This window comes from Taudactylus pleione, unplaced genomic scaffold (genome assembly GCF_031769625.1).
Source record: "Taudactylus pleione unplaced genomic scaffold, aTauple2 ptg000202l, whole genome shotgun sequence".
NCBI classification, from domain to species: domain Eukaryota; kingdom Metazoa; phylum Chordata; class Amphibia; order Anura; family Myobatrachidae; genus Taudactylus; species Taudactylus pleione.
In genome coordinates, this window is record NW_028284604.1 from 5,285,738 (window position 1) to 5,306,739 (window position 21,002).

General features: G+C 46.1%; 1 long non-coding RNA gene across 2 annotated transcripts in view; it reads right to left on the reverse strand.

The window, feature by feature from the left end:
- Nucleotides 1–6,300: 6,300 nt before the first annotated feature.
- Nucleotides 6,301–21,002, reverse strand: part of LOC148518097 (uncharacterized) — a 33,357-nt gene continuing 18,655 nt past the window's right edge. For both annotated transcript variants that reach the window (XR_015879225.1, XR_015879224.1), the window contains exon 3: nt 6,301–10,482. This is a non-coding gene — a long non-coding RNA (uncharacterized LOC148518097). The remainder of the gene's footprint in view (nt 10,483–21,002) is intronic.

The following is a 21,002-nucleotide window of genomic DNA, read 5'->3' on the forward strand; positions in this document are numbered from 1 at the left end:
GTACAAAATTATCGAAATGATCATGATATACTGTATTTTATAAGAATATGTTAGCAATTACACTGCAACTATACGAACAACAAAAAAGGCAAAGCATTATACATACATAATACAATTACTGTATGCCCCAACCACCACAGTAAGCAGTTATCAAGCTCTATTGTAATTCTGGTTTTGGGAGGTGCATTTCCATGCCTGGACCGTGGGGGATATTTATGAAAATACTGTATGAGTTACCAATGCACTAAGATACATCCTAAATCACCACTTCCGCCAATATTGCAGTATGCTGTAATGTTGCAATGTATCAATAATTAATCGGAGAGGTCTTGTTGTAACTGAGTACTCCGACGATCTGCGTTCCTCTGTATCGCATCAGCATAGAGTACTAAACATAGTTCTTAGTGCATGACCATGTTATACATGCACAAGATGATCAGGCAGCAGGCGATGTTACTTTTATCAGACTGTGCATGCATGAGCTTATGAGGTTGTGAATGAGCATTGATAAATGTAACATGAAGAGCAGCACTGTAGATGGTGCTAGGGTGTTCCGTGCCCCCCTGCAAACTATAAATTTGCGCCCTCCTACAAATATGTTCTCTTGACATGTCTCTTTACAATGTTTCTTACAGTCTTTTGAAATGTAACGTGCAAAAGGTTTTAGAAACATGGATTTGTCTCTTGTATCTGTACCAGTGCTCGAAGTGTGCCGGTATGCAACGGTATGGCATACTGGCACTTCAAGCAATAACCTTTTTTTTTTTTTTCTTAGTTGTAAGGACAGAGGGCTAAGCGGTCCAAGCTACATGCTCAGCCCGCTACAGTCAGTGACTGACACTGCCCACAGGTTGTCAGTCACTTTAACAGAGTCCCTAAAGCCAGCCCTATTGTGTGTTTATGCAGCTGGCTCAGTGTGCTGCTACCCGCCCAATCTTGAATGTGCACTGGGAGCCGTCCCCACCCCCGCCGGTGGTCCAGTCTCCAGTATGATAGTGCCTCCTAACGCCCACCCGCCTGCGTGTGCCTGTCCTGAACGTCTCTGCAGCAGATCCATTACATGCTGCAGAGACATTGAGCCCCAGCCGCCCCCCCGTCCCTCGCTGGATTCAGTGACAGCGCACGGCTGGCTCAGTGTGCCACTGCCGGCCAAATCGCGAGTGTGTAACAGCACTCAGGAGCTGTACCCCGCCCCTGCCAGAAGGTCTCTGCAGCAAGCTGCAAAGTCCAGCATGGAGCCTCCGAACCCCCGCCCGTGTGTGCCGGATGTGCATCTTTCACTGGTCCCGGCAGCGTGGCTTTTCTGCACATGTAGGGTTACTTAGATATCTGTTGGGCCGGTGATGTTCACACTGTGGATCCATGTCTTCAGGCACAACCAATCATTCTGAGAAGGCAAGAGTGAGTGTCTTTTTACAAAAGGCGCCATCTGCGGCACTACCATATGCACGCAGATCTTATGTGTCCACCTCTGAATAAGCCGCTGTGTGTGTTCCTATTGGTGTTATTAGGGGCAATTCAATTTAGCGTGCAGTTGAATAGCGCTGGGAAGGGGATCCGAGAGCTATTCAATTGGCCCCACAGTTAGTTCAATTAAAGAATTTATGCTCGCACCCTCCTTAGGGGCAAGCAGAAATCCAACTTAAGTGCCGGCCATGATGCTGCTTTTCAGTTTAGTGCAGTGCTGAAAGCATTGCAACCAACACTTTTGGTGAAAAATGCCAGGTAGCGTGCCTAAACACCTGGCTTAAAGCGAGCTAACCGCCATCTCCCGACTTCTGGGCGCAGGGAGGGGGAAAAAATGAAATAGCTCCAGGAAATCCTTCTCGGTGCTATTCATATCAGGTTTAATTGAATTGCCCCATATATGTGCATTTTTTTTTATGCAAAACCTATGTGCGACCACACCCCTGTAGCCACTCCCCTTGTGATGCACAGCCACGTCCATTTTTTTGCCCGCGCCTTCAGCGCGCACACACACTGGGTTTCCATACCCCCACTTCAAAATTTCCACTTCGACCACTGATCTGTACTCCAATAAAAATATGTAAAAAAAAAATTTACACCCCCATTTTACATTTTACCATTTTATACATTCTTATGTTTGTATGCAATTTATATAATAAACTACAACATAAATTACATTAAAATTCAGGCAGATTGGCGATCTGGTTAATGGCTTGTCAGAAGTCCGGACCACCCATGAACCAGAATGCCAATCCATCTGAATTTAAATGTCATTTAAGTCCGGGTCATCCGGTCCACCCCTGGACCAACCCATAGTATCATAGAATCATCCAGCCAGGCCCACCCATGATACTGCAGCACTGGCTGCCTCAGACTGCCAGTCACAGGTGCAGCAGCACAGCGAGTGACGCTGTAAAGGTGCTCAGAAAGCAAGCCTGGCACCCCCTGCAATGCTTACCCAGCAGACCGCATTGCCCTGGCCCTGGCTGTAAATAAGCATAACAACATCCTGAGATTTTGTGACAAGTGACATGATGAAAAGCTGACAGCACAATATGGTAAGTCCCTATATATCTCTTAAAAAACATAAGATTCATATGCTAGGACACCTCCTCCAGTGCCCCCTCACTCTAACCCTACCCCCGCTGCCACTATAGTAAGGTGAAACAACATATAAATATGCCATCACCTCTTAACTGCTAGTGCCCCCTTGTTCTGCTCTACACCAGCCACTGCTATATCTTAGTAAGGTAACCTGACATATGCATATGCCAGGTCGCCACCTCTTAACTGTCAGTGCCCCCTTGTTCTGCCCCACACCAGCTACTGCTATATCTTAGTAAGGTGACCTGACATATGCATATGCCAGGTCACCACCTCTTAATTGCCAGTCCCCCCTTGATCTACTCTACACCAGCTACTGCTATATCTTAGTAAGGTAACCTGACATATGCATATGCCAGGTTGCCACCTCTTAGCTGCTGGTGCCCTCTTGTTCTGCCCCTCCCCAGCCGTCGCTATATCTTAGTAAGGTAACCTAACATATGTATATGCCAGGTCACCACCTCTTAGCTGCTGGTGCCCTCTTGTTCTGCCCCACCCAGCCGTCGCTATATATTAGTAAGGTAACCTGACATATGTATATGCCAGGTTGCCACCTCTAAACTGCTAGTGCCCTCTTGTACTGCCCCACCCCAGCCGTCGCTATATCTTAGTAAGGTGACCTGACATATGCATATACCAGGTCACCACCTCTTAACTTTTTCGCTGCCCCCTCACACTGCCCCACACCCACCGAAGCACTGATGTGAAATGACCAGGTGGCTGGCGCAGGAGGGAGAGCCGTACCAAATCCAGAGGACCGTAGGCGAAGACTACATCGCTGGAGCCCTGGTTACCGGATCGCATTGCAGGACAGGTAAGTATACATGAATTTAAACTAAAAGCTTTACATCGCACCAAAGTGATGCTATATATAGTGGAAAGTTAACATATTTTTACATAAATAGACCCCAGTGTATGAGGACACACCAGTATATAAATTCAAGATTCAATTTATAATCTTAACAGACATGATAATGATAATCATGTGGCTCAATTCAAGAAACACCCTCTTCCTGACAAGGAGGGTCTCACGCAGAATAAACCTTTATTATATGTGCATGATACTCCCACTTTCAGCACTGAAATTGTCTACTTTATGTACCTGGGGCCGCCTAATAAAATTACCTGGGGCCCACACATTTCTAGTTATGCATATTAGTAAATTTTTTTAATGCACATTCCCACAACTGTTGACGTCACACTAACTGATACTCACTGGATTATGCTTTTGTAACACTGAAGATGTATCGGAGTACTTTTTACCTGTAACTTACATTGTAATTGGGATGCATACAGTAACTAGGAACAGTTGGTCAGTGATCCCATCACATTGTATAAGACGTGGCTGAGCCTTGCTCTTTTTAAAGCGTAGCAATGAATATATTAAATATTTATGTACAGTCACCTAAATGCCCCTCTTTAGAATTGCTTCTAAATTCAGGAACGACACATACAGCTTTTATTGAAGGCTTGAACTGAAACTGAAGCTCATAATATTCATTAGATATTTATGGACCAGAAAAAAAGCAAAGATGCTGCATATTTTCCACGCACTAATGTGTCTGTTGTGTTGAGAATGAGTGAACTACTGCACAGACTCCATGTTAGTTCCTGAAGGGAGGCTTCATTCCCAAACCAAGATGGTCACCAACCTAACCAGTGCACAAGTGCGGTGCCATCTTGCCACTGTGTAAGAGTTACAAGGAGGGAGATGGATGCCTCCTACTCAGCTCCAGAAACAGCTGTTCCTGCATCCTCCACTGCTGCCACATAGCTATATACCTTTACCAGCTGGTAAGCTGTATATCACCCCAACTCCACTCAAGTTCTGCTCCATTAACCAGTGTGTAACAGTGAGTACAGCTGTACCACCTTGTATGTGAATAAATCACTCCACTTGTTAATCAACAAGGACTGTTCATTGTGTATGTGTCATTCCGCTGATGTCTACATAAATCTGCCATACTACCGCACCTGTAAACACATATTTCCAACATATTTGTCCTCCAGACTCACACAATGGAGCACAAGACCAGGTTGTGTGGTCTGTGTGGATGCTTCAGTAATGTTGTTCAGGCTTGTGGTCACTGTCTACCAACACATTTGGACTATCGCATGAATGACTTTTTGCACATAAAGTACTGGCTAAGCAGGGATGGTGTTTGGCCTAGGCAAAGAGGCCCATTACACAGGGCTCTGATACTCTTGGGGAAGCACCTGGTGTTACTGTTGAAACTTGTCCCCCTTCACTTCTTACCCCATCTGTTCTCAAAATTGTCAAGCAGCTGTACCGCTATTACAATTGCTGAAGTTTCCCCATGACCCTCATGGTTCAGTGTGCTCCAGCTAGCTGTGTTGGAGATTTAGGGGTTTAGTTACTAAGGGGTCTATGTACTAAACAGTGTTAGGAGACAGAGTGAAAAGTGTTAAGTCTGTGATAAGGTGCCAGCCAATCAGCTCCCAACTGTCATCTCACAGGCTGTGTTTAAAAAATGACAGTTGGGAGCTGATTGGCTGGCACCTTATCACAGACACATCACTTTTCACTCTGTCTCCTAACACTGCTTAGTACATAGACCCCTAAGCTCCTAACTGTCAACACAGCCTGTGACATGGCTGTTAGGAGCTGATTGGCTGGTACCTTATCTCCGGTCACTTTGTCTCCATCCAAGGCTTAGTAAATAGACCCCTTAGCTTTGAAGTGAGCTGATTACATATATACAGTATATTTGAAATTAAAAGCATGAGATAATCTATGTGGGGTCAGACCGGATTGTTAAACTAATAAATGATGTGCATGCTCTGTAAAATGCGCAATACATACTTTCAAATGGTATGTCTGACTAAATAGTATTTATGTGCTCATTTTAACAGTATATTTACTAAATGGCTTTATTGAAAATAATTTTATAACACTGCTGTCACAACTTCTCCAACTTTGGTGGTAGATGCATGTCTGCCCTTAATCACCTGTGTGTACATTTCTAAAGGATTGACCCAAACCCCAAACTAAGGACAAGAGAGACATCTGTATATTTTGCCATACTAATGTCTGTGTCTGTAAATCAGTGACTAGGAGAATATCCTGCTATTATGTTTAGTATCTCAGTCTTGTCCTGTCCCCCTAAACTTGTTCTGAAGTTCCTCGTGTTATCAAAGTCCTGGTGGCATACAAGTGCCTGTGGCCAGTCCCAAGTGGACTGGATGATGTGCTGACTCTCAGCATTGTAGCCCCGCCCCCGTTATGCAATGCCTGTTTTCTCGGCACACCCCGGGCACAGCCCACCTTTCCGGCTGCCCGCTAGCCCCCTCTGTCATTCCAATCATTACTGGCTATGTGCTTCTTTGAAAGCTTGGAAATAATATCAAGAGCATATAAAAAATGTGTACAGGTATGTGCTTTATTATGCGTTAGTAAGAAGCTGCGGCTATCATAAATATCTGTTTATGAGTTGTGTGCATTATTAGTATTACAGACTTAATAATATTGTAATTTGTAAATAAAATGAGATCTACAAAGAAAAACATGTAGAATACAGATTTTGCATCTAGAAAATGTTCATTTTGTTATTAGTTAGAAAACTAAAACTTGCTGCCTGAATAAGCTGCCTCAGGCGACCTCATTATAGGCGTACCCCTGCAGCAAAATGTCATTCAACTGATGTGTGTATAATAATGCACCACATTATAAATATTAATTTAAAAAGATTTATTTTTGTCATACAGAAAACTAAGCAAAACAACATATATTACATTTTCGTATATATATATATATATATATATATATATAGATGAGCAGGTCCGGTTCCCTGAGAACCGGACCCACCTGAACTTCGGGGATCCGGAACGATCCAAGGCGCCCCTCGGCTCTCCTACTGCCCCGGATCCCTAATTGAGGCAAAACCTCAAGATCCTCTGTAGTATCTCGAGGTTTTGCCATGAGCGGCCATTTTTAAAAATCCCTTTGCCTTCAATGTGCAAAGCACTGATTGGCTGACAGAGCCATCTGTCATGGCTCTCAGCCAATCAGCGTTAAGCCCACTGACTGCTGAGAAAAAAGATGGCGCTGGTTCCCGCGGCTGGCACCCCCCGCTGCCGTCACATCTGCTGCCGGCTCCCACCCGTGCCGACACACCAGCTCTCTGCACCCCCACTGCTGACACCGCCAGCAGTCCTGCTGCTGACACCACTGGCTCTCCCATGCTGCCGGCACCCTGCATTGAGAACATCCCTGCACTGCCGACACAGTCAGCAAACCTGCAGTGAGAACACAGCTGGCACCCCCTCTCTGCCCACACCGCCGGTACCCTGCACTGAGGACACTGCCAGCACTCCCAGACTGCCATTCCATGTACTGAGGACACCGTCAGCAACTTCCGCACTGCCGGCACAGCCAGCAAACCTGCACTGAAGACACCACTGGCATCCTCGCTCTGCTGACACTACTGGTACCCTGCACTGAGGACACTGCCAGCACCGCAGTACTGCCATTCCATGTACTGAGGACAACGTCAGCAACCCCCGCACTGCTGGCACAGCCACCAAACTGCACTAAAGACACCGCTGACAATGCCGACATCGCCGGTACCCTTCACTGAGGACACTGCCAGCACCGCAGCACTGCCATTCCATGTACTGAGGATACTGTCAGCAACACCGCGCTGCCGACACTGCTGTCACAGTAAGTGCACTATTGGTGTATCCAACCCACACTGTATAACACACTATATCCGTGTTGAAAATTGGAAGCTGAACTGCCACATGTTAGTGCCATCCACTGTGTTCCTTAGCTTGGTCAGCCAGCTAGCTGGATGCAACCTTTTGACCATAACTAGATGAAAAAAATAATATTGTGAGGTGGTCAAAATTGATTGGAAATGACTGGAAACAAATGTTATTGACGTTAATAATACTGTAGGAACAAAAACAGGCACATTTTAAGTGATTTTAGCTGTTTTTATGATATTTTAAGAAAAACTCCAGATCCAAAACCGAAAAACAAAACACCAAGGAAAAAAATCCCAAACCAGATTCTTATTCAAAACCATGAGAGATTCAGATTCAAAACCATAACACGATGGTCGGCGCACACATCTCTAATAGAAAGCACTTCAGTACTATCCAGGACCAAAAATAAGAGACCAGCACACCCCCATCATTGAATGCAAAAATTTAATGTAGCTTTAAAAAGCATAGCCATGCTCAAAATACATATTCAACAGCTTTTAGGTAATCTAACAGGAGCCAGTAACAAGAAGATTACTTACCGTATGCCTGGGGACCATTTATTTCAGCCCTGGGCCCAACGGCCGTTTCGGTGTGTGTGCACCTTAGTCATGAGCACAAAGAAATTAGCAGAGTCGGCTATTAAATATTGACAAAGGCGCCAAATCAGCAGAAAAGTGCGTCTCACCTGTTGCGTTGTCACTACGCAGCTGCCCCGTACACCCGGCAATTCCGTAACGCCAGTGGGTACCCAGCATGCATTGCGACAACACGTCACCCACACATCATTGGGGAAAAACCAGGTCACACTGGGTCCAGCGTCGGTCTCAGGTTCTCCGGCGGGGTATGAGGCGCGCGAATGAACCAAGTACATACCAGAGCTGAAAAGCACATGTGGTATGGAAACAGCGTCACTTGAAAATTGACTGGAACTTGGAAAAACATTTCCTCCCATATGGCTGGCAATACAGTCAATGAGCATACAGTAATCTGTCTGACAGGCACCCATATTCACAATGTTAACCAATATACAAAATAGGCCATCAGAAATAATGATCAAAAAACTAAAAGAATAATAAACCAAAAAAATATATTAAACTGCATATCACAAACTAAATATAAGATTAGAAATAAGCAAAAAGCTGCAAAAAAAGAAAAAAAAACTTGTAACAATTTATAAAGAAAATTGTTATTGATACCAACTACCATAAAGCAGCCCACAAAAATAACACCCAGAAGGAATTTTTTGAAGATCAAAAAAGTCTTGAATTCAGAGGAATACGTTAAAAAGCAACTCCTCATTAAGTCCTCCCAGTCGTAATGTCCCAAGTTTCTAAATAAGTTCACACTCTTTTTGTAGTAATCTTTTAACGCAACCACAATTTTCTTTATTTTCTGAGGAATATTTCTTGAAAGGATGAGAGACAAGGGTCAAATTAACTATGCAAAGGTCCATAAACGACAAATGGTATAATAATATTAAGCAAAAGTCATGCAAAATTATAAAAGAACATGTACAATTTGCCTGTAATTCACGTTATATGAGGTATATAAGGTAGTCTCATCCAATTTTATATTGTATAGAAGAGTGCAGAGAAGATAAGAAATAATAATAAGCATATAGAGAAAGTAATAATAAAATAGGGCGAGTGTCCACAAACAGTAAGGAGAGGAAAAAGAGAGAGGGAGGGGTTTGGCTCAGCTGGATGTTTCTATGCATCTGCTTAATAGCAAACTGATCTCAGAGACAGCGGGCCAAATGTAATAGAGTGTGAGTTTTTTCACACATATGCATTTGCACCTAATCACAGGTTTTTAAGTTGCAAGTATGAGTCCCAGTTTGAATATGTAATAGGTAGCGATATTTCAACCATATATGTTGTTTGCATGCAACTTCTCACGAGAATACTCCCTGGAAAAGCAGCGTTTTTCGGACCAACTGGAATGCAAGATTCATTTCAGCAGGCAAACTGACACAAAGAGAATCACCCATTGGCAGGGCATCACACACACTATATAAACCTTGATCCACCAATTTGTGATTTGATAGGAAGTGAGGAGCTACTGTAAGTGCATGAGAGAGGAGATGTGGTCTGCAAGCACATTGTGGCAGCATGGCAAGCAGGAGAGCTGGGGGAGCTCAGCAGAGGCTGGAGGAGGAGGATCAGGAGGCGTTTGTCAGGCAGAGTCACAGTCATCAGGAGGAGGAATGTTTGCCTGACCAGGAAGCGCAGGAGGAGGATGAAGACACACAGGAGGAGGAGGAGGAGGAGAAAAATAAAGATGAGGGGGAGGATGAAGAGGAGGAGATGGAGGAGGCTGTCCAAAGGGTTCTGAAAGAAATCCCCACATTTTTAGTAAAAAATGGGGATTTTGCATTTTTTTTCTCCTGGTCTTAGTTGGAGAAAACTTTTCACCTGTTTTTTTGGTGAAAATTGGTCATTTTCGTTGTTTTTGTTTTGCCGAAAATTGTCTGATTTTGCTGCTAATTGAATCCGGCCCTTAGAGTCCATATTAATAATGTACACTTTTCTTTTTTTATATAAATAATGTTAGCAAGTAAAAATAGAATAAAACATATCAATAATATGTTTGTGAGATCAGCTAGCACAGAAAGGCCGATTACACGGTTATGTTAGAAACCACAGCCAGTATTTTTGTTTCACTCTTTAGTATTTTCAAATGGGGTACAGCAGGCTTGCCTACCCTCCCAAATATTGTGTGCCGCTCCCGACCCCCCGAAAACTCAGGCAAGCCTCCTGGCTGCCGCCTGACCCCCACGTTAATTACAGAAACCCCCGCAGCGGAGGGGGCCAGTGACGCGATTTGCGCAGAATCGCGTCATTGTAGCCTCGCCCCCTGCTTCACAATGCCAATATTTTTGGCGTTGTGAAGAGGGGGCGGAGCTACAATGATGCAATCGTGTGGCCCTACCCCCAATGCCACATCATAACCCGACCTCGCCACCCGCTGTGCTCATGCACTTCAGCTCCCTCCCGGAAGGAGGCAAGTATGGTGTACAGTAGTTAATAAAATATATTTTTTTCTATGCTCAAAATAGATTTGCAATACATGTAATGGGGCAAATAATAATGTCTGGAATTGTTCCGCAGCTGCTCCAGGGAGGAAGAATCCTTCTTCAAAAAGGGCTCGTTCACGTGTTGAAGAACATGCTGCCGGTATGCGCTAAAATAGAAATAGAGGCAACACAACAAATTAGTATGTACATTAACATTCACCAGCAAAATAATTCCTAAATCAAACATACATTAATGAGGATAGTGTCTGAAGATTTTTATCCACATAACTTATTAAAAATGTCATGTGCATACAAACTGAAAACAATGCAGTACCAAAATAACTGTCTAGCTTCTCCCTCCCCCCCAAAAAAAACATTTACTCCAAAATATCATTAATAATCCTTACCTTTGTTTAGGTCTTGCACATCCACCAACTCCTCAGCTTCATCGTCAGGAAGAAGATGAAGATCACAAGATCTTCATCTTCTTCCTGACGATGAAGTTGAGGAGTTGGTGGATCTTGGCATGGTTGTGGATGAAAATACACAAGTGACTACAAACAACAACCAGCAAATGACCACACATCACCAGAGCCTACACCTACACCTCCACGTCCCCCTTCTGTGGATGAGATTGCTTTGTCCCTTGATAATTTTAGCTAAGCAGGTCTTTTTTATAGAGAAACAAACACAACAAATGGATTCAATAAATCATTAGGGGTGTGCACCGGCCACTTTTCGTGTTTTGTGTTTTGGTTTTGGATCTGGATCTTTCTTCGTGTTTTGGATCTGGATTGGTTTTGCCAAAACCACCCTTCCGTGTTTTGGGTTCTGGGTTTTGTGTTTTGGATCTGTATTTTTTTTTTAAAAAGCATAAAAACAGCTAAAATCACAGAATTTGTTGGTTTCTCTGCTCCTATGCTATTATTAACCTCAATAACCTTAATTTCCACTCATTTCCAGTCTATTCTGAACACCTCACACCTCACAATAGTGTTTTCATGTCCAAAAGGTTGCACCGAGGTAGCTGGATGACTATGCTAAGCGACACGAGTGGGCGGCACAAACACGTGACCCATCTAGGAGTGACACTGCAGTGGCAGACAGGATGGCAGTTAGAAAAACTAGGCCCCAAACTGTACATAATGCAAAGAAAAAAAAGAAGTGCAAGATGGAATTTTCCTTGGGCCCTCCCACCCACCCTTATGTTGTATAAACAGGACATGCACACTTTAACAAATCAATCATTTCAGCGCCAGGGTCTGCCACACAACTGTGGCTGAAATGATTGGTTCGTTTGGGCCCCCACAAAACAAGCTGGCAATTAATGTGTCCCTGCACAAACTGGCTCTACGGAGGCAAGATGTCATCCTCATCCTCCTCATCCACCGATTCCTCACCCTCTTCAGTGTGTACATCCTCATCCTCACAAAGTATTAACTCGTCCCCACTTGAATCCACCACCACAGGTCCCTCTGTACCTTCTGGAGGCTGGTCTCCCTGGAAGAGCTGATAATTCATTTTGATGAACATCATCTTCTCCACATTCTGTGGAAGCAACCTCCTACGCCTTTCGCTGACAAGGTTCCCGGCTGCACTAAACACTCTTTCGGAGTACACACTGGAGGGGGGGCAACTCAGGTAAAATAGAGCCAGCTTGTACAGGGGCCTCCAAATTGCCTCTTTTTCCTGCCAGTACAGGTATGGACTGTCTGACATGCCTACTTGGATGCTGTCACCGATGTAATCCTCCACCATTCTGTCAATGGTGACAGTATCATATGCAGTGACAGTAGACATGTCAGAAATTGTTGCCAGGTCCTTCAGTCCGGACCAGATGTCCAAACTTGGTCCTGCCTGCCCTGCATCACCGCCAGCGGGTTGCTTAGGATACCTAAGTTTTTTCCTGGCAGCCCCAGTTGCGGGAGAAAATGAAGAAGGAGCCGTTGACGTGTCACGTTCCGCTTCAGCTGACAGTGTGTTCACCAGCAGGTCTTTGCACCTCTGCAGGCTTGTGTCGGCCGGAAAGAGAGACACCACATAGGCTTTAAACCTAGGATCAAGCACGGTGGCCAAAATGTAGTGGTCTGATTTCAACAGATTGACCACCCTGGAATCCTGGCAAAGCGAATGAAGGGCTTCATCCACAAGTCCCACATGCCGAGCGGAATCGCTCCGTCTTAGCTCCTCCTTCACTTTCTCCAGCTGCTTCTGCAAAAGCCTGATGAGGGGAATGACCTGACTCAAGCTGGCTGTGTCTGAACTGACTTCACGTGTGGCAAGTTCGAAGGGCTGGAGAACCTTGCACAACACGGAAATCATTCTCCACTGCGCTTGAGTCAGGTGCATACCCCCTCCTTTGCCTATGTCATAGGTGGATGTATAGGCTTGTATGGCCTTTTGCTGCTCCTCCATCCTCTGAAGCATATAGAGGGTTGAGTTCCACCGCGTCACAACCTCTTGCTTCAGGTGATGGCGGGGCAGGTTCAAGAGTGTTTGCTGGCGCTCCAGTCTTCGGCACGCAGTCGCTGAATGGCGAAAGTGGCCAGAAATTTTTCGGGCCACCCAAAGCGTCTCCTGCACGCCCCTGTCGCTTTTCAGAAAATTCTGCACCACCAAGTTTATTGTGTGAGCAAAACATGGGACGTGCTGGAATTTGCCCAGATGTAATGCCCGCACAATATTGGTGGCGTTGTCAGATATCACAAATCCCCAGGAGAGTCTAAGTGGGGTAAGCCACTGGGCGATGATTTCCCTCAGTTTCTCTAAGAGGTTGTCGGCGGTGTGCCTCTTACTGAAACCGGTGATACACAGCGTAGCCTGCCTTGTAATGAGCTGGCGTTTCTGAGATGCTGCTACTGGTGACGCTGCTGCTGTTGCTGCGTAAGGTGATACATCTACCCAGTGGGCTGTCACAGTCATATAGTCCTTAGTCTGCCCTGTTCCACTTGTCCACATGTCCGTGGTTAAGTGGACATTGTGTACAACGGCATTTTTCAGGACACTGAGGACACTTTTTCTGACGTTTCTGTACAGTCTCGGTATCGCCTGCCTAGTGAAGTGGAATCTAGACGGGATTTGGAACCGGGGACACACTACCTCCATCAATTGTCTAAATCCCACTGCACTAATGGCGGATACCGGACGCACGTCTAACACCAACATAGCAGTCAAGGCCTCAGTTATACGTTTTGCTTCAGGATGACTGCTGTCGTACTTCATCCTCCTCGCTAAGGACTGTTGGAGGGTCAATTGTTTAGTAAAAGTAGTGGTGTTCCTACTTCCTCTCTGGGATGATGAACGACTCCCAGCAGCAGCAACAGCAGCAGCGGCAGCAGTAGGCGTAGCAATGCAGGATCCTCCAGAGGAATCCCAGATAGGAGAGTCAGTCATGCCAGTGACATGGCCTGCAGGACTACTTCCGATCCTGACTAAGGAGGAAATTGACGAGGAGGGAGTTGACGGTGTGGTTTGCAGGCGCTTGTATACAACAGGACAACTGGATTTAGGTGTCCCTGGACTGCTTACGGTCTTAGCCAAAGTTTCTGAACTTGACAGTAACTTTTTATGAACGCGCTGCAGGTGCCGTATAAGGGAGGATGTTCCTAGGTGGTTGACGTCCCTACCCCTACTTATTTCACCTTTACATATGGTACATATGGCAAGACAGTTGTTGTCCGGATTTGGATAGAAATATTGCCAGACCAAAGAGGTGGAATGTTTGGTCTTCTGCCCAGGCATGACCGTGATGGGCTTTTTCATCCCACGGACAACTGTCTCCCCCGGAGCCTGATTTAAACAAACCACATCACCATCAGAATCCTCCTCGCCAACTTCCTCCTCAGCGCCAGCTACACCAGTATCCTCATCCTGTTGTACTTCAACAGTGACATCTTCAATTTGCATATCAGCAAGTGGACTGTGGGTGCTCCTTTCAGCACTTGCAGGGGGCGTGCAAATGGTGGAAAGAGCCACCTCTTCCCGTCCAGTGCTGGGAAGGTCAGGCATCGCAACCACCACCACACTTGGACTCTCCTTGGGGATTTGTGATATCTTCTTAGAAAGCACAGTTCTTCGCTGTGCTTTTGCCAGCTTAACTCTTTTGATTTTTTTAGTGGGAGGAGGGCTTCCATCGTCATGTGAAGCTGAACCACTAGTCATGAACATACTTGGGATCGACCTTAGCCGTTCCTTGCCACTCCGTGTCGTAAATGGCATATTGGCAAGTTTACGTTTCTCTTCAGCTGATTTAAATGTCTTTTTCAAGGTCATTTTCCTGAACTTTGCCATTTGGGATTGTATGTGCCCTCTACTATGACATTGGGCATCGGCCTTGGCAGACGACGTTGATGGCATGTTATCGTCTATGTCATGACTAGTGGCAGCAGCTTCAGCACTAGGAGGAAGTGGTTCTTGATCTTTCTCTATTTTATTTTTATCGGAGAAAGTTTGGTCCTCCATTTATGTTAAATCGATTTGATATATACGTGCGGCTAAACACAGAAAATAATTTTTTTTTTGGTTTGGACTGGAGTGTACTTTGTGGGTTACAGCACCCTTTAACGGTCAAGCCAGCCGGCCCTTTACTTATGACACAGGCGCACGCTTGGCACTACTTTGTTGATGCACGTGCGGCTACTGCGCACACAATTCACAAACACAGAAAATAATTTTTTTTTGGTTTGGACTGGAGTGTACTTTCAGGGGTTACAGCACCCTTTAACGGTCAAGCCAGCCGGCCCTTTACTTATGACACAGGCGCACGCTTGGCACTACTTTGTTGATGCACGTGCGGCTACTGCGCACACAATTCACAAACACAGAAAATAATTTTTTTTTTGGTTTGGACTGGAGTGTACTTTCGGGGGTTACAGCACCCTTAACGGTCAAGCCAGCCGGCCCTTTACTTATGACACAGGTGCACGCTTGGCACTACTTTGTTGATGCACGTGCGGCTACTGCGCACACAATTCACAAACACAGAAAATAATTTTTTTTTTGGTTTGGACTGGAGTGTACTTTCGGGGGTTAGAGCACCCTTAACGGTCAAGCCAGCCGGCCCTTTACTTATGACACAGGCGCACGCTTGGCACTACTTTGTTGATGCACGTGCGGCTACTGCGCACACAATTCACAAACACAGAAAATAATTTTTTTTTTGGTTTGGACTGGAGTGTACTTTCGGGGGTTACAGCACCCTTAACGGTCAAGCCAGCCGGCCCTTTACTTATGACACAGGCGCACGCTTGGCACTACTTTGTTGATGCACGTGCGGCTACTGCGCACACAATTCACAAACACAGAAAATAATTTTTTTTTGGTTTGGACTGGAGTGTACTTTCGGGGGTTACAGCACCCTTTAACGGTCAAGCCAGCCGGCCCTTTACTTATGACACAGGCGCACTCTTGGCACTACTTTGTTGATGCACGTGCGGCTACTGCGCACACAATTCACAAACACAGAAAATAATTTTTTTTTAGGTTTGGACTGGAGTGTACTTTCGGGGGTTACAGCACCCTTAACGGTCAAGCCAGCCGGCCCTTTACTTATGACACAGGCGCACGCTTGGCACTACTTTGTTGATGCACGTGCGGCTACTGCGCACACAATTCACAAACACAGAAAATAATTTTTTTTTGGTTTGGACTGGAGTGTACTTTCGGAGGTTACAGCACCCTTTAACGGTCAAGCCAGCCGGCCCTTTACTTATGACACAGGCGCACGCTTGGCACTACTTTGTTGATGCACGTGCGGCTACTGCGCACACAATTCACAAACACAGAAAATAATTTTTTTTTAGGTTTGGACTGGAGTGTACTTTCGGGGGTTACAGCACCCTTAACGGTCAAGCCAGCCGGCCCTTTACTTATGACACAGGCGCACGCTTGGCACTACTTTGTTGATGCACGTGCGGCTACTGCGCACACAATTCACAAACACAGAAAATAATTTTTTTTTTGGTTTGGACTGGAGTGTACTTTCGGGGGTTACAGCACCCTTAACGGTCAAGCCAGCCGGCCCTTTACTTATGACACAGGCGCACGCTTGGCACTACTTTGTTGATGCACGTGCGGCTACTGCGCACACAATTCACAAACACAGAAAATAATTTTTTTTTTGGTTTGGACTGGAGTGTACTTTCGGGGGTTACAGCACCCTTAACGGTCAAGCCAGCCGGCCCTTTACTTATGACACAGGCGCACGTTTGGCACTACTTTGTTGATGCACGTGCGGCTACTGCGCACACAATTCACAAACACAGAAAATAATTTTTTTTTTGGTTTGGACTGGAGTGTACTTTCGGGGGTTACAGCACCCTTAACGGTCAAGCCAGCCGGCCCTTTACTTATGACACAGGCGCACGTTTGGCACTACTTTGTTGATGCACGTGCGGCTACTGCGCACACAATTCACAAACACAGAAAATAATTTTTTTTTGGTTTGGACTGGAGTGTACTTTCGGGGGTTACAGCACCCTTAACGGTCAAGCCAGCCGGCCCTTTACTTATGACACAGGCGCACGCTTGGCACTACTTTGTTGATGCACGTGCGGCTACTGCGCACACAATTCACAAACACAGAAAATAATTTTTTTTTTGGTTTGGACTGGAGTGTACTTTCGGGGGTTACAGCACCCTTAACGGTCAAGCCAGCCGGCCCTTTACTTATGACACAGGCGCACGCTTGGCACTACTTTGTTGATGCACGTGCGGCTACTGCGCACACAATTCACAAACACAGAAAATAATTTTTTTTTAGGTTTGGACTGGAGTGTACTTTCAGGGGTTACAGCACCCTTAACGGTCAAGCCAGCCGGCCCTTTACTTATGACACAGGCGCACGCTTGGCACTACTTTGTTGATGCACGTGCGGCTACTGCGCACACAATTCACAAACACAGAAAATAATTTTTTTTTGGTTTGGACTGGAGTGTACTTTCGGGGGTTACAGCACCCTTTAATGGTCAAGCCAGCTGGCCCTTTACTTATGACACAGGCGCACGCTTGGCACTACTTTGTTGATGCACGTGCGGCTACTGCGCACACAATTCACAAACACAGAAAATAATTTTTTTTTAGGTTTGGACTGGAGTGTACTTTCGGGGGTTACAGCACCCTTAACGGTCAAGCCAGCCGGCCCTTTACTTATGACACAGGCGCACGCTTGGCACTACTTTGTTGATGCACGTGCGGCTACTGCGCACACAATTCACAAACACAGAAAATAATTTTTTTTTTGGTTTGGACTGGAGTGTACTTTCGGGGGTTACAGCACCCTTAACGGTCAAGCCAGCCGGCCCTTTACTTATGACACAGGCGCACGCTTGGCACTACTTTGTTGATGCACGTGCGGCTACTGCGCACACAATTCACAAACACAGAAAATAATTTTTTTTTGGGTTTGGACTGGAGTGTACTTTCGGGGGTTACAGCACCCTTAACGGTCAAGCCAGCCGGCCCTTTACTTATGACACAGGCGCACGTTTGGCACTACTTTGTTGATGCACGTGCGGCTACTGCGCACACAATTCACAAACACAGAAAATAATTTTTTTTTTGGTTTGGACTGGAGTGTACTTTCGGGGGTTACAGCACCCTTAACGGTCAAGCCAGCCGGCCCTTTACTTATGACACAGGCGCACGTTTGGCACTACTTTGTTGATGCACGTGCGGCTACTGCGCACACAATTCACAAACACAGAAAATAATTTTTTTTTTGGTTTGGACTGGAGTGTACTTTCGGGGGTTACAGCACCCTTAACGATCAAGCCAGCCGGCCCTTTACTTATGACACAGGCGCACGCTTGGCACTACTTTGTTGATGCACGTGCGGCTACTGCGCACACAATTCACAAACACAGAAAATAATTTTTTTTTTGGTTTGGACTGGAGTGTACTTTCGGGGGTTACAGCACCCTTAACGGTCAAGCCAGCCGGCCCTTTACTTATGACACAGGCGCACGCTTGGCACTACTTTGTTGATGCACGTGCGGCTACTGCGCACACAATTCACAAACACAGAAAATAATTTTTTTTTGGTTTGGACTGGAGTGTACTTTCGGGGGTTACAGCACCCTTTAACGGTCAAGCCAGCCGGCCCTTTACTTATGACACAGGCGCACGCTTGGCACTACTTTGTTGATGCACGTGCGGCTACTGCGCACACAATTCACAAACACAGAAAATATATTATTTTTTTAGCACTTGGGGGGAGCACCCCTGATGGACAGAGCACCCCCTGGACAACACTACAGCACCCCTTTAGGACTGGGACACTGCACAGGACTTTGGAGTGGACACAGCCCCTATGGAGAACTGACTGCACAACACAGTCCAGCCAGCCCCTATGGACTTTGAAGTAGTGGACACAGCCCCTATTAACAACAGCAGCACAGCACAACACAGCCAGCCCCTATGGACTTTGAAGTAGTGGACAACAGCAGCACTACACTACACTACACTACACAGCACTAACTCCCACCCTCCCTCTTCACTGTCCACAGCCGAGTGAGAAAATGGCGCCGACGCGGGTACCTTATATAGGATCCAAAACCCGCGAGACTCGGAAGGCGGGATGATGACGTTTTGCCTCGATGTCAGATCCGAGTCAGGCGGGAAAAGTCGAGCCTGACTCGGATCGGACTCGGATCGGGGGGGCTCGGGGGGGTTCGGATTTCAGAAATCCGAACCCGCTCACCCCTATAAATCATCTGCTTAAAAATATAGCTAGTGCTAACAGAGTGGCGGAGGGAACACGAATTAGAATGGCTGACAATAGTGATTTAAGGCTGCTTGACCTCACTCACGCTACTCGGATTCTGTAAGGATCGTAATTGCAAAGCTGCACGCAGGCTATAGATATACGATGTATGCACTCAGGCAGCTTTGCAATTGCGATCCTTTGCAGGTAATGCACAGGAGGCATCACGCCCCCTATGCATTACTTAACCGAGCTGCGTTGTTTAACGCAGCATCGGTTAATCTGCGTACCATCGGCCAGCTGCAGTGACACATAGGGCTTGCAGCCGGCCACCGCAGTATAGAGGAAGAGGCCAGGAAATCTCCATCACCTGACGGAGATCCTGGCTTCTTCCCCCCCCCCCAATGGCGGTGACACGCCTCTGTTTCAGGTAACGGAGACTGTCGCCGCCCCTCCCAGCCCCCAAATGGCAGCAGACTGTCACTCACTGACAGTCTGCTGCCAGTTTGCAAGCGAACTCGCAGACCTGACCTGCACATACGCAGAATGGTTCTGGCCCCTGCGCAGATTCCCAAACACTGGGAATCTGCGTTCATCAGTACACTAGCGTGCACTGCTGAAATAGGCCCTGAGGCACTTATAAACCTTCATAGAGAGTTAGTAGGGCAGAAGGGTCTAATAAATGCTACATCAGGGTCCACTATTAGTAGTGTGTGCACCACTTTATCCCGCCGCAGTCTACGCATACGTGATGGTGCGGTTAAAGCCATAGTCCGAGGTCGAGTATGTTCAGTATTTAAAATGTGATTGCTGCACTTTTTTCTTGCTATGCAAATTTGTTTGCATCATCTATGTTTGATTACTTTTGTACTGAAAGTTCTAACACTGGGATTTGATATCATTCCAAATTTGGAGTATTTAATTTTTGGGAAATAAATACGTTACAGTCCAGTAACTGTGACAAAGGTGAAATTTTGTCTGTTTATAATTAGTTACCCAAGCATCTGTGTACAATAGTTATTTTAAGGGGGTTTGTGAATATTTTGAAAAAACTTACCAGACATTAATTGCCAAAAATATATATATAGAATGCAACATTTTCCTCGGATAGAGCTCAGGGGCTCATTCAGACCCAGACGCTAAGCTGCGCTCTTATGCAGCTAAAAGGGGCCAGGTATGCAAATGCCGTGATCGCACTGTCTGGTGTAAGGACGCCCTCTATGTCGTAGAGAGCGACGGCAGAGCGAACGCAAGCCGGTATAAAGCCGCCCACTTTTCTCTCTTAGCTTAGCAAACGGGTCTGGATCAGGCCTTCAGGGCCTGATTCAGAGCCGCTCGTAAGCGGCTGCTTGTTCGCTCCGAGCGATGTTCGCACATCTGCGCATGCGTATGGGTCGTAATGCGCATATGCCAACCAGTCAGTGCGGTCGGAAATCGTGTGTTCGCAAAATAGCGAGTGCCTGCTAATTGAGTGACAGGATGAGGCGTTTTTGGGTGGTAACAGGGGAAGGTGCTTGAAAAATGGGGAGGGGAGATCCGAACGCAGGCGTGCCAAACGGTCAAAATGGACGTTTTAAGGGTGTGCATAATTAACAAAGCAGCGTCATCGGCCACGTCACTTGGTTGTCTCTTAGCCTGAACTGTTCGCATGAGTGCGATAGGAAAATCCAACCACAATCACTGCGAGCAGTTCAGACGCTTTTCGATTAATCGAATAAAGAGCGGAGATGACGTAGGTTTGCGAGAGACCAGGGGGCGTCTTTACAAAATAGCGAGCGCATGTTTCGTTCACTCGCTCAGACATAGAGGCGTCAACAGACCGCAAAGAGCGAGTGCTCAATTTAAATAGCCGGCCCCTTTTTCTGAACGAGCGAGCACAAATAGCGTCCAGCTCTGAATCAGGCCCTCAGTTCCCTGTGTAATGTACAGACATTTTCATTAATCTTATTGTAGGTATACAACTGAAGAATATCCTTCAGAAGAAGT